General features: G+C 39.1%; 1 protein-coding gene across 1 annotated transcript in view; it reads right to left on the reverse strand.

Moving 5' to 3' along the window:
* LOC117957723 (thyroid hormone receptor alpha-like) overlaps nt 1-11882 on the reverse strand; it is a 33463-nt gene that overhangs the window by 16078 nt on the left and 5503 nt on the right. The window lies entirely within an intron of this gene.

Consider the following 11882-nt stretch of genomic DNA (forward strand, 5'->3'; position numbering starts at 1 on the left):
CCACTGTTTTGCATAAATTCTATTCCTTTAACCTTTGTGCCAAGGCTTAGTAATGTTTGGCCCTCATCCTCTGCCCCCCCACTTACTGTATTTACATTTGGGGAAAATAAAGACTATTTGTTCATTTTATAAAACATTAAATTAATTATTTACAGTTACATTTAGAGATGCATCGAGGTTAGAGAAGCACAATAGTGGCCCAACGTTGGAGTATCGTATATATAGTATAGTACATATAGGCCTAGTATAGCTCAGATGTGTTTCATCAGATTTCTGCTCATGTTTACAACTTTATGCACATTCAAAATATAACTCATCCATCTCTGTTGTCCGAGATTTGGAGAGTTGTAATATAGTCTGCTGTGCATGTCATTGCTCCGCTGCTATGGTGGATCTCATGCAGACCGTCTGACAGACACCGAGGCCCATTTGGGTCTCTGGTCTCTGACAAAGTTTAGAGGAGGCCTTATGCTGCGCATTATCGGAGGACTACACGGATGCAACGCGTCACTGCCCACAGCAGAGCGGGTCTACCAGCCGCGCTGCCTCTAATTTTACAGAGCGAGTGGACACGAAGCGACAGACAGGTCTGTAATACTCAGAGCTCGTACCTGAAGCCGGGGAATTGCACCTGGGATGGCTCGTTAAAAAAATGTTTTCAGTTTGCGACAACTCAAAACTTCCACAGACAGGGAGCGCTCTTGAACTCCCTCACAGTCTCTGAAAGCCCAACTAGTGGATCACGAGTGGCTCAATAGGTAGATCTATAGATAAACTCATCTTTCAGAAATTTGACCGACCGGGTTGACACTTCAGCGTGAGAAATCGGGGGTGTGGCGTGTGAGCGTGTGAAACCAGTCAAATGCGTGTGTCTCACGGCCAATGCGTGAGAGTTGGCAGCCCTGAATAATTTGATGTTTCAAATTCATCCAAACTGCGAAATACTACTTATACCCCTGTTTTCAACAACCATCAACGTTCGATATCAGTTGCTTTTGCTGCCAGCAAATCTCTGAAAATATAAGTTCAACGCTTCCACAAGTACAAGGCCTGAAGTCTCGCAGGTGCTCAAGGTAACCCCAACTGACCTGTTGCACAAACAAAACCAGGAGCTACAAGCATGGATCTGGACGTGGTAAAGTCGGACATCCTCTCATCTCTGAGACCGGATATTTTTTAATAGTGAAAAGCCAGGAGCTAAAAAACGCGTTAGCTGACGATTTCGAAAAGCTAAAATGTGAACTACATGCGGTAAAATCTGAAATTGTAAACAACTCCACTGTCGTCCAGCCAGAAATTTTGCAAATGAGAGGAAATATCAGAGACATTGAGGGGGGGCTCTCAACCTTGGTTGGATGAAGTTGTTTACCTTCAAACCACAGTGAGCACTCTTAATAGTAAACTGGACGACCTGAAAGGAAAATCTGATGATTAATCTATAATGTGGGAAATGTAGTGCAATCATAGCGGCACATTGAGAATGTAACTACATCATGTGTTACAGGAGCGCATGTTTGATAACTATTGAAATGAGTTATCTGGTTATCTTGCGCCAAGTTAAGATGACCTGATTTATTTAATTTTTTTACTTTACTTTTTTGGAAGGCCCACAGTGTCCTCAGTTGATCAACTTGATCCTATATCTTGTCGTTCTTTTTAGCTTAGATACTTTGAAAATGCCAATCTCCTACATGCAGGAAACAGTTTGGGATTTATCTAATTTGTGGTGCCGTTGGTATACCTTGCCTTTATTTTAAATTGTGGTTCTCTAGGAGCTTGTGTAGTGAACATCTGACAACCCCTGTTCATTTCTGGATCTGTAAGCACAGGCAATTACTAATACACACTATAGCCTAATGGATACTTAGCATAGAGAACAGGTTACATAGCTGCTTGTTCACCTTGTGCAGCTTGAGACTAGGTCCCAAAGAACTAACCTGACACTCATGTTTTGAGTCCAAGAGAGTTTCCCGTTGCTCTGTTTGTTTTGGTCCCAGTGTTCCCTCTGGGATCTTTGTTTGTTGAGAAAAACGGTGAGAGAGGAAGTTTGTTCCTGAATAAAGACTCACCAATATCCTAGTATTGATATAATAGCTTTGTCACACAGCTGCTGGTTATTTAATTATTCCATATTGTGACAACTTGAAATCCCTTGAAATGACAGGACTAATTGACTGACTGATTAGATTAAAAGTCTGTAAGTGTCCATTTTACTTTCCATGAGGTGTTGTTATTTACGGTTGGACTAGGACTAACAAACTGCCTTGATATCAAATCATCTATGTTTCTGTTCTACTCCACAAACGAACTAAGTTAAAAGAAAACCAGAAGTGGAGTTTTTTGTTGGATTTTTGTGGATTCTTCTTTTGGGATTATTGGACATTGCACTTATTCTGTGGGACTTTTGTTTGAGTGTTTGGCTTAATTTTTTCTGTTTAAATATATGAACATTTGATTGCATTCTTGAATTGTGTGGTATTTTGCTGGGTTTATTATTTCGTTTGTTTAGGGTGTACATTTTTATATGTGCACGCTTGTGAGGTTAATGTCTTTATCCTAGATATAAAACACAAACAAACAACTGTACTAGACTAAGACTATCTTCAAACGTCAGGAGAGAGACCTGGCTGGCACCCCTTGACAAAAAAAAACAAACAAACCATAAAAGGGACAAAGACAAACTGTCACAATATGTATTTTTTTCTTTCTTTCTTTTTTTTATTTTGTATCTTCATTTTCAGTTTTTAATCCTTCCTCTGCCCCCTCCCTCACTCCTATCACAACCACTTCGACCTACTTTCTCTCCATACCTCATTTGAGGATCCATACCGCATTTGAGTAATTCATACGTCTCAACTGCATTGACTCCCCTTAATTTATATATTTTGAATGGGGTTACTAAAGACAAAAAGTTATAATGTTAAAGGATTTCACAGTCCTCTCAAAAGGAAAAAGCTCCTACGTCAGCTAAAGCAATCTCAGTGCCAGATAGCATTTCTATAAGAAATGCATTTATCTGACATGGAGCATGTAAAATAAAGAAATCATGGGCTGATAAAGTGTACTCCTCATCTCATCTATCGGGAAGGAAGAATGGTATATCCATTTTGATCCATAACCAAGTCAATTTCAGTTTGGTCACAATCCATAAGGATACAGAGGGGAGATTTATTTTGTTAAATGGCTTGATGGACCAGTATGTGTCTTTTATGCATGCTCCAAATAAGGACAACCCAGATTTCATTAGAAAAGTCTTCAACGTGATTACACAGCATTGTTCTGGAGATTCTAATTGGGTTATGGACAAACAACCGGTCTCCACTACTATTCCTTCTTGAATAAGGAAAACATTAAAATATCTACAGAACTTGGACTCATCGATGCATGGTAAAGCAAATACACCAATTGCAGAGACTTTATATTGTATTCGCATAGGCATGCATCCTATTCCAGAACCAATTTTTTTTTTTTACCCCCAAGGCTGAACTATACAAAATAGCTGACTTGAAGATTTTACCAATGACCATTTCTGACCATTTACCTATTGAACTCTCATGAAACATAGGACATAAATCAACACCTAGACAATGGCAGTTAAATCCATCTCTACTTAATGATAAAATTCATCAACCTCATCACAACAGAACTCAAATTCAATTTCGGCACCAATACCTCCCCAGAAATATCACCACTTCTACCATGGAACTGTGCAAAAGCCAACCTCAGGGGTCGTATTATCACTTTTGCAAGTGCCAGAAAGAAAAAGAGGGATGATAGACAACAGGAACTAGAACAAACGATTATAAAATTGGAACAACAACATAAGTAGAGCTTAAATCCTACTCTCTTAACTAATCTTAGAGATGCACAAAGGGAATATAATAATCTGGTCAATGAAACAATTGAAGGCAATCTAAGGTTCACCAATCAGAAGAATCATGAGCATGGTCATAGAGCTATTAGCATTCAGATTGAGAAAGCAGCGGTCATCAAACATAAAAAGGAAATAGCTGTTTTGCTGTTTTGTCTATAACTCATTGTACAAAATATTGACCCCTGCTCTGATGTTAACACACGTCTTTTTGGGGAAATATAAAATTAACTGAATTATCTGAGACAATGGCAAAATACATAGATGAACCCGTTGAGGAGTGGGGGATTAAAGAAAAAGTCCTATCACTGAAAAATAATAAAAGTCCAGGACCCGATGGCTACATTAATACATTTTAAAAAGATTTCAAAGAAATATTGTCCCCCCTTCAACTACAAGTCAACAGCCATATTGGCAAAGACAGTGAATAAGATGATTGCATAAATTATAAATCCAGACCAAACAGGCTTCCTCACAGTGAGATATTATAGTGACAATCTTCACAGATTATTTATTGTAATAAATATTGTCAAAATCCAGAGGAGGGGAGACGTTACTGTTATCACTGGACGCTTATAAAGCATTTGATCGAGTGTCTTGGCAGTACCTAATCCAAACCCTTAAAAAGCTCATATTTGGTTCAGACTTTATACAATGGATACAAATACTCTATTCACGTCCACGCCCACAAAGTTAATGGTCATTAATTGGCAAATTTTGCATTAGAGTAACGTTGTAGAATAGGTTGTCCTCTTTCACCCTTATTTGCTGTCAGTATTGAACTCATAGCCCAGCTCATCCGAGATGAATGTAATATTAAAGGCATCTCTATCAATGTTGAAGAACATAAATTATCATTGTATGCTGACGATGTAATAATGTTCTTAAAAGAACCTGCAACAACAATACCGTGCTTAAGAGACCTTCTTCTCCAGTGTGGATATTATTTGGGATATAAGGTTAATATGGATAAGACTGAAGCTATGGATGTTAATGGCCAAATTCCATTATCGGTTAAACTTAGCAGTGAGCAAATCAAATACGTCAGTGATGATCTAGAGAGATGGTCGACACTTCCTTTATCTCTAATAAGTTGAGTAGAGAGTATACTGATGAACGCATCTATTTCACATGATGTCCATACAAATTTATAAATTAACATTTGATAAATGAAACGAAATGGTTTCAAAATTTATTTGGCAAGGAAAACGAACAAGAGTAAAATTAAAAACATTGCAGTTAGCTAAACCAAATGGGGGTGTGGGACTTAAAAACTTTAGATATTACTTCTGGGACGCAAAACTGAGACCCCTAATTTCTTGGATTAAGATTTTGTCATATAAACGATGGCCTGATATTCAAAAGGGCCACAGTCCAATACCCCTTAAAGTACTGCCCATTTTAGATGTTAGTCTAAACATCTCTAGTCCACCCCCCAAATGGGGCAAGGATGCTAGAGTAACCCTAAAAATTTGGAAAGCTGTACAGACTGCCTTTAAATGTAAAAAAAAAAAAAAAACGGAGTGTTTTTTTAAAAATTTCTACTGGAGTACTACTGCAGTAAGCTGGAAATGAGGTTGGAAGGGTGATCTCTAAGTTATATTCAACGTTTTTGTTAATAAAACCAAACAACACTATACAAACAAAAGAGAAATATGAGATTAAAATGAATACTGATATCTCATTAGATACCTGGACAGAGATTTGCAGGGAGGCACATCAGGTGACTAACGCAAATATCTGGAGGGAGTTCAGATTGAAAGTTAAAATAAGATATTTCCGGACACCACAAATAACGGCAAAGTGGCTCCTGACCTCCTCAAACAAATGCTGGAGAAACAGTGGACCACAAAGTCCTGAAGTTGTGCCTTCAGGATATTAAAACCTAGATGACCTGTAATTTTCTAATATTCAACTCAGATAAAACTGAAGTTATTGTTCTGGGGCCCAAGCACCTCCGTGAAGCATTATCCAAAGAGATAGTTACTCTGGATGGCATCACCCTGGCCTCCAGCACCACTGTTAGGAATCTTGTAGTTATCTTTGATCAGGACATGTCCTTTTAGTCTCACATAAAGCAAATTTCAGGGACCGCCTTTTTTCACCAACGTAATATTGCAAAAATCAGGAATATCCTGTCTAAAAATGATGCAGAAGAATTAGTCCATGCATTTGTTACTTCTAGGCTGGATTACTGCAATTCTCTATTATCAGGCTGCTCAAAAAAGTCTGTAAAGAATCTTCAGCTGATGCAGAATGCTGCAGCACGTGTTCTGTCAGGAACCAGGAAAAGAGATCACATCTCTCCAGTTTTAGCTTCTCTGCATTGGCTTCCTGTAAAATCAAGAAAAGAAATTAAAATCCTTCTTTTCACCTACAAAGCTCTTCATTGTCAGGCACGATCTTATCTTAAAGAGCTCATAGTACCTTACTACCCCACCAGAGCACTGCGCTCCCAGAATGCAGGGTTAGTTGTGGTTCCTAGAGTCTCTAAAAGTAGAATGGGAGCCATAGCGTTCAGCTATCAGGCTCCTCTCCTGTGGAACCAGGTTCCAGTTTGGGTTCTAGAGGCAGACACCGTCTCCACATTTAGGAGTAGGCTTCAGACTTTCCTCTTCGATAAGGCTTATAGTTAGGGCTGGCTCAGGAAAGTCCTGAAGTTCTAGCCTGACCAGGCTCCTCTCTTCACCGTGTCTCTCTTAGTTATGCTGTAATAGTGTTAGACAGCTGGGGGACTTCCTTTGACACACTGAGCTCCTCTCTCCTCTATCTTTCTACCTTCCCATTTTGTGTGCATCCATGTCCCAGAAATGCTTGTTACTAACCTAGCTCTGGGGAGTCATTCCCCGGAGTCCTTATGTTCTTTTTCCCCAAGCATGTTTCCCTGGATCAAGGAGGCTCCAAAATCATGATTGCAGCTGTCACCATGGTCCCGCTACACGTTCCGTTCTGCGATGCCATATTTCATCCTGCCACGATCTGCGGTACCCAGCAATATCCTGCTGTGCCTTGTAATGCTGCACAGTGCCCTGCTATGCCACAAACTACTACAAAGAACTTCTACAAACTACTATTTTTTGGGGACTATTATTGCCACTCTTCATTCTAATCCCAACCGGTCGTCAGACACCGCCTACCAAGAGCTTGGGTCTGTCCGAGGTTTCTTACCAAAGGGGAGTTTTTCCATGCCACTGTCGCACTGTTGCTTGCTCTGGAGGAAACTAGTAGAACTGTTGAGTCCTTCTGGAGTATGGTCTAGACCTTCTCTATGTGTAAAGTGTCTTGAGATAACTCTTGTTATAGATTGATACTAAAAATAAAATTGAATTGAAAATTTAATTGAACCACGCTCACAGTTTTTGGTGCTGTCTGAAGTTGAGTATTTTTTGGAAGGAAGTGTTAGACGCCTTGAGAGAGTGTTTCACCAAAAATCCCTAATGACCCGAGGGTTGTCCTCCTTGGGTTAATCCCAGAAGGTTTTGAGGGAGGAGCCAATCCTATCAGTTACAGATACTCTTAGGGGCTGCTATTAAGTGGTTTACGATCGTGGTTGAAACCGGAACCACCAACATATGATATATGGCTTAAAAAGGTGTGGGAACTGTATGAGATGGAACAAAATACATATGCAATATTGCCACAAAGACCCACATTTATAAAGAGGTGGAGCCCTTTAATGAGGTTGCTAATGTAAAAAGAAAAGTGTACTTTTGTCTTATTTATTATTAGTTGTTATTTTTTATTTACTTTACAAATATATATATTTCTTCTCCTTTTTCACGTTTTAACTTATTTATTTGTGTATTTTGTAGCAGCTGTACGTGTGAGGTTTAAGTCAAAATTGTATTGTATGTATAGAATGGAATATTTTGATGAAAATAAAATATGAGTTCCAAAGAGGATAAAAAAAAAAAACACCATCCACACTTAAACCACACTTTAAAGATTAGACACTACTACTTACATTACTGCAGATTACCTCTCAAACCTTCTATATCAAGCTTAGCTGCATCTGCAAAGCCAAAAGGGAAGACAAGGACATAAGTACAGTGTGGGTACATAGAAAGAGTGATCCAGTGACAATACTTAAAGGAGACAAATTCCTCAATGAAGTGATGCAACAAAGCACAAACTCAACTTTTCTCATTCTTAATTCTGTTAGATTTCCTTTTTTCTATGGTCATTTCTTCTGTCCAAATAAAGCTTATTAGATTGTTATATTAGTTGCCTTACATGTATTTATTTATTCAAAACAACAACAAAACTTCTTAGTAAATCATCCAGGGTGTTTTGTTTTTCCTGTATGGTTAGAACAGTTTAACCATCAGGAAAAAATATGTCACTTTTTATTATTTATTTATTATGATTTAATTTTAATCATCATTTCATTTTATATTATTATTCTCTTCCTTCATTTTCTCCTTTTATAGCACTCCTTTATTTCCTCTTCTCCCCTTAATTATGCTAATTTCTCATCCATTATTTTTAACAACAATCCACCTTTTTCAGGCCTCAACAAATCCCTGTTAGTTCTAGCAACACCTTAAGGTGAACTAACCAAGTGTCAGCAAATGCCATATGCCTCACTGACTGGAGAGGAAGAAAACATCATTAAAATAAAGGTTGCATTTGTAAATAAGTATATGTTTAATATTATGTCGAATAGCTAGTAAGAAAGCCCTTACAAGAAAGTGGTTAACAGCTGTAAACTAATTTTTACTGTAACACTTGAACAAGATATTTTAAAAATTGATTGATTGAATTGATATCCACACTTAGATCTGATTACTTACTTTACGATGATCTAATTTAAATGTCTCCTCATCCTAGTTTTTTGTTTAAGCTACTCAAATGTTGACAGATTTTTTTCTAGGAGTGCATATATTTAGCTAGTCTTTCTTTTATATTAATTGTATACATATACATATATTTTACTAATTTATACATTTTTCCACTTGTATAGGAAATGTCTTTTTGTTTAAAAGAGATTCATGTATTTATCTTCAACTGATTTTCCCCAACCCATTTCATTTAATTATTTTCTGCGTGTATATATATATTCTAATTTTCTTTAAATCAGAAAAAGATGCATATTTTTTGTTCCGTATAATGTACACAAACTGTGTTCCCAATTAAAACGGTTCAAAAGGATGGTACTTAATGTGTTAATTAATTGTAGGTGTGTTTCAGGCATAACATGCAATAAACCAATCAGAGTGTCATCTCCAAATCCCTTTAAAAGTTCATGGAGAGTCTCCTATGCATGCTGGGAGCAAAGTTGATGAACTAAAGCGGCTCATATTGGTTCTGCAAATATTATTCAATAAGTTGTCAACTCTCCGAGAACCATCACCTTATTATGGTGGAGAGATTTGTGTGTACCTAAACCTGAGGGCTGTGTTGTCTGCAGCGTTGTGCTCCTGGTAGGGTCTCCCTTGGCATAGTGGTCTCAGATGAGGGGCCAGACAAAGAATGGTTCATAAGATAGAGATGGAGTCAATGTCAATGTCAATGTCATTTTTATTTGTATAGCACATTTCCAAGGCCGAGGCCTACCAAAGTACTTCACAGTAAAAAGTACAAAAAAATATGAAACAGATACAATAGAAAACACAACAAATAACAAATACTAAGAAAATAGAATACAACATTCATCAAGGCGGCTTCCCTGAGCCAAACGTTATTTCAAATAAATAAGTCTTCAGCAATGATTTAAAAGTGGACAAGCTTCTAGCAGTCCGCACAGCTACAGGCAATGAGTTCCACAGAGTTGGAGCAGCCACTGAAAAGGCTCGATCACCTCTCGATCTCAGTTTCCAACTAGGAACCTCTAGGACCATCAGACTGGCTGAACGGAGGTCTCCCTCTGGACCCTGCCCAGAGGAAGCCCAGAGCCCCACGGCTGGAGCCAGGCCCAGGCTATGCAGGCTAGGCGCATTGAACCTGAGTGGAAAATGTTCAAAGTTTCCATTGTTGAAGCTGCGGTAGGGAGCTGTGGTCTTAGGGTCTTAGATGCCTTGTCAGGCGGTAATACACAAACACCCTGGTGAATACCAGTGGTCAGGGAAGCCTTGCGACTGAAGGAGGAGTCTTTCTGGTATATGTCATCCCAGAAGGCTCAGGAGGCTGCTGCAAGGTACTGAAGGGACCGAATGGCTGCAGCTTCTGCCATGAAAGAAGCAAAGCATTGGGTGTGGGAAAACTTTGGAGAAGACATTGAGAAGGAGTTTTGGTCGGCACCAAGGTGCTTCTGGGAAACCATTCGCCACCTCAGGAGGGGGAAGCGGGGAACCATCCAAGCTGTGTAAAGTAAGGATGCTTAATGTTGACCTCAACTGAGGAGGTGAAAGGGCGGTAGAAGGTGGAAAGAGCACTTTGAGGAACTCCTAAATCCAGCCAATACGCTCTTTATGGGAAAGGCAGAGCTGGAAGATGATGGGGGATTGTCGTCAATTTCCGTCAAATTTCCTCCGTCGTCAAAGAGCTTCACTCTCGCAAGGATCCTGGAGAGAGCCTGGGAGTAGGGCTGCACGATTATGGCCAAAATGATAATTAGGATTATTTGGATCAATATTGTGATCACAATTACTCTCACAATTATTTGTTGATTTTAACCAAAACAAATTTTATTGCCACATAGGCTGTTTATAACTGCTTTCAAATCTATATTATGTGGCAATCTTCTTATGTTGAAGTTGTATAGACATACAGCTGCAACACACGTAAATGAAAATTAGCTATCTGAAATGAATAGCGTAGGATATATATATAATTTTTTAAATGTATCTCTGAGTAATTCCTTCACTTGTTTTCAACAATATCTGATTAAAAGAGCTAGGGAGAGAGAGGCAGTGCTACTCACAGAGAGATGGCTGACTCATTATGAATGGGTCCAGCACGGGTCAAATGGCGGATACCCATGTTGTGTGTATGAAATGTCTGTATTGTCACTGTGCTGCATTTTTTTAAACTATAATATTCTGGCCATGGGTCAAATCTCTAGTCCAGGTCCAGCAGCCTCCGTATCACACACTGTTATCCTACAAACTAAAGTTAGTTGCATTCAATAACTTCTGCTGTGTTCTTTGCCGTAGTGGCCGCGACAGCAGTTACCCGCGGAAACACTGGTAGAAATACAGGTTTGCCCCTCATATTTAATAATATACGGCTGTGTTTATAAAAATTTAAACTGTGGACAAATGTCAGAAGTGTAGAGCTGTCCCGCTGTGTGGCCGGGCTGAGCGGGGAGTAAGAGGAGAGAGAGTAGAGGAGAGATCCAACACAGGCACGGCTTTACAGAAGAAATGGGTAATGTAACCAACATTAAACCATATCGAAATAAACAACATTGCAGCGGATGCTAGGACATTAGGTGCATCGGTCCGTCCAAGAGGAAAAATATTACTCGCGCCCTAGAGCCTGTGAGCTAACAGACGCTAACTTGCACCACCACCGACTAGCACTGCTCACTGCTGTTGTCTGAAAAACAACACAGACGGGACAAAATGTTGTGTTTACTGGTAAACTGGTGAACCTTGAGACCGACATATAAACAACTGCTATCTATTGAATTTTCCTCCCGTTACTCTGTCCTCTGTGACTCTCTACATCTGGAAACTAAGCTGCGCAATGCAGGGAACAATTCTGACTGGCACATGAGCAGACAGTGGTTTACAGAGCGGCAGATGCGCTATGCAAAAAAAATTGGAGCGTTCTATGAAATGACACATCTAAAAACAATAACTCGATCACACAAATTTGATCGTGGGAAGTCAAAATTGTGATGGTGATTAAAATTTCATCAATTGTGCAGCCCTACCTGGGAGTATGCCCATCCGGTCTGAATGCATTTTGTGGATCTAGAGAAGGCGTATACAGTGGGTACGGAAAGTATTCAGACCCCTTTAAATTTTTCACTCTTTGTTTCATTGATGCCATTTTCCAAAAATCAAAAAAGTTCATTTTATTTCTCAGTAATGTACACTCAGCACCCCATCTTGGACAGAAAAAA

Source organism: Etheostoma cragini, chromosome 15 (assembly GCF_013103735.1).
Source record: "Etheostoma cragini isolate CJK2018 chromosome 15, CSU_Ecrag_1.0, whole genome shotgun sequence".
Lineage (NCBI taxonomy): Eukaryota > Metazoa > Chordata > Actinopteri > Perciformes > Percidae > Etheostoma > Etheostoma cragini.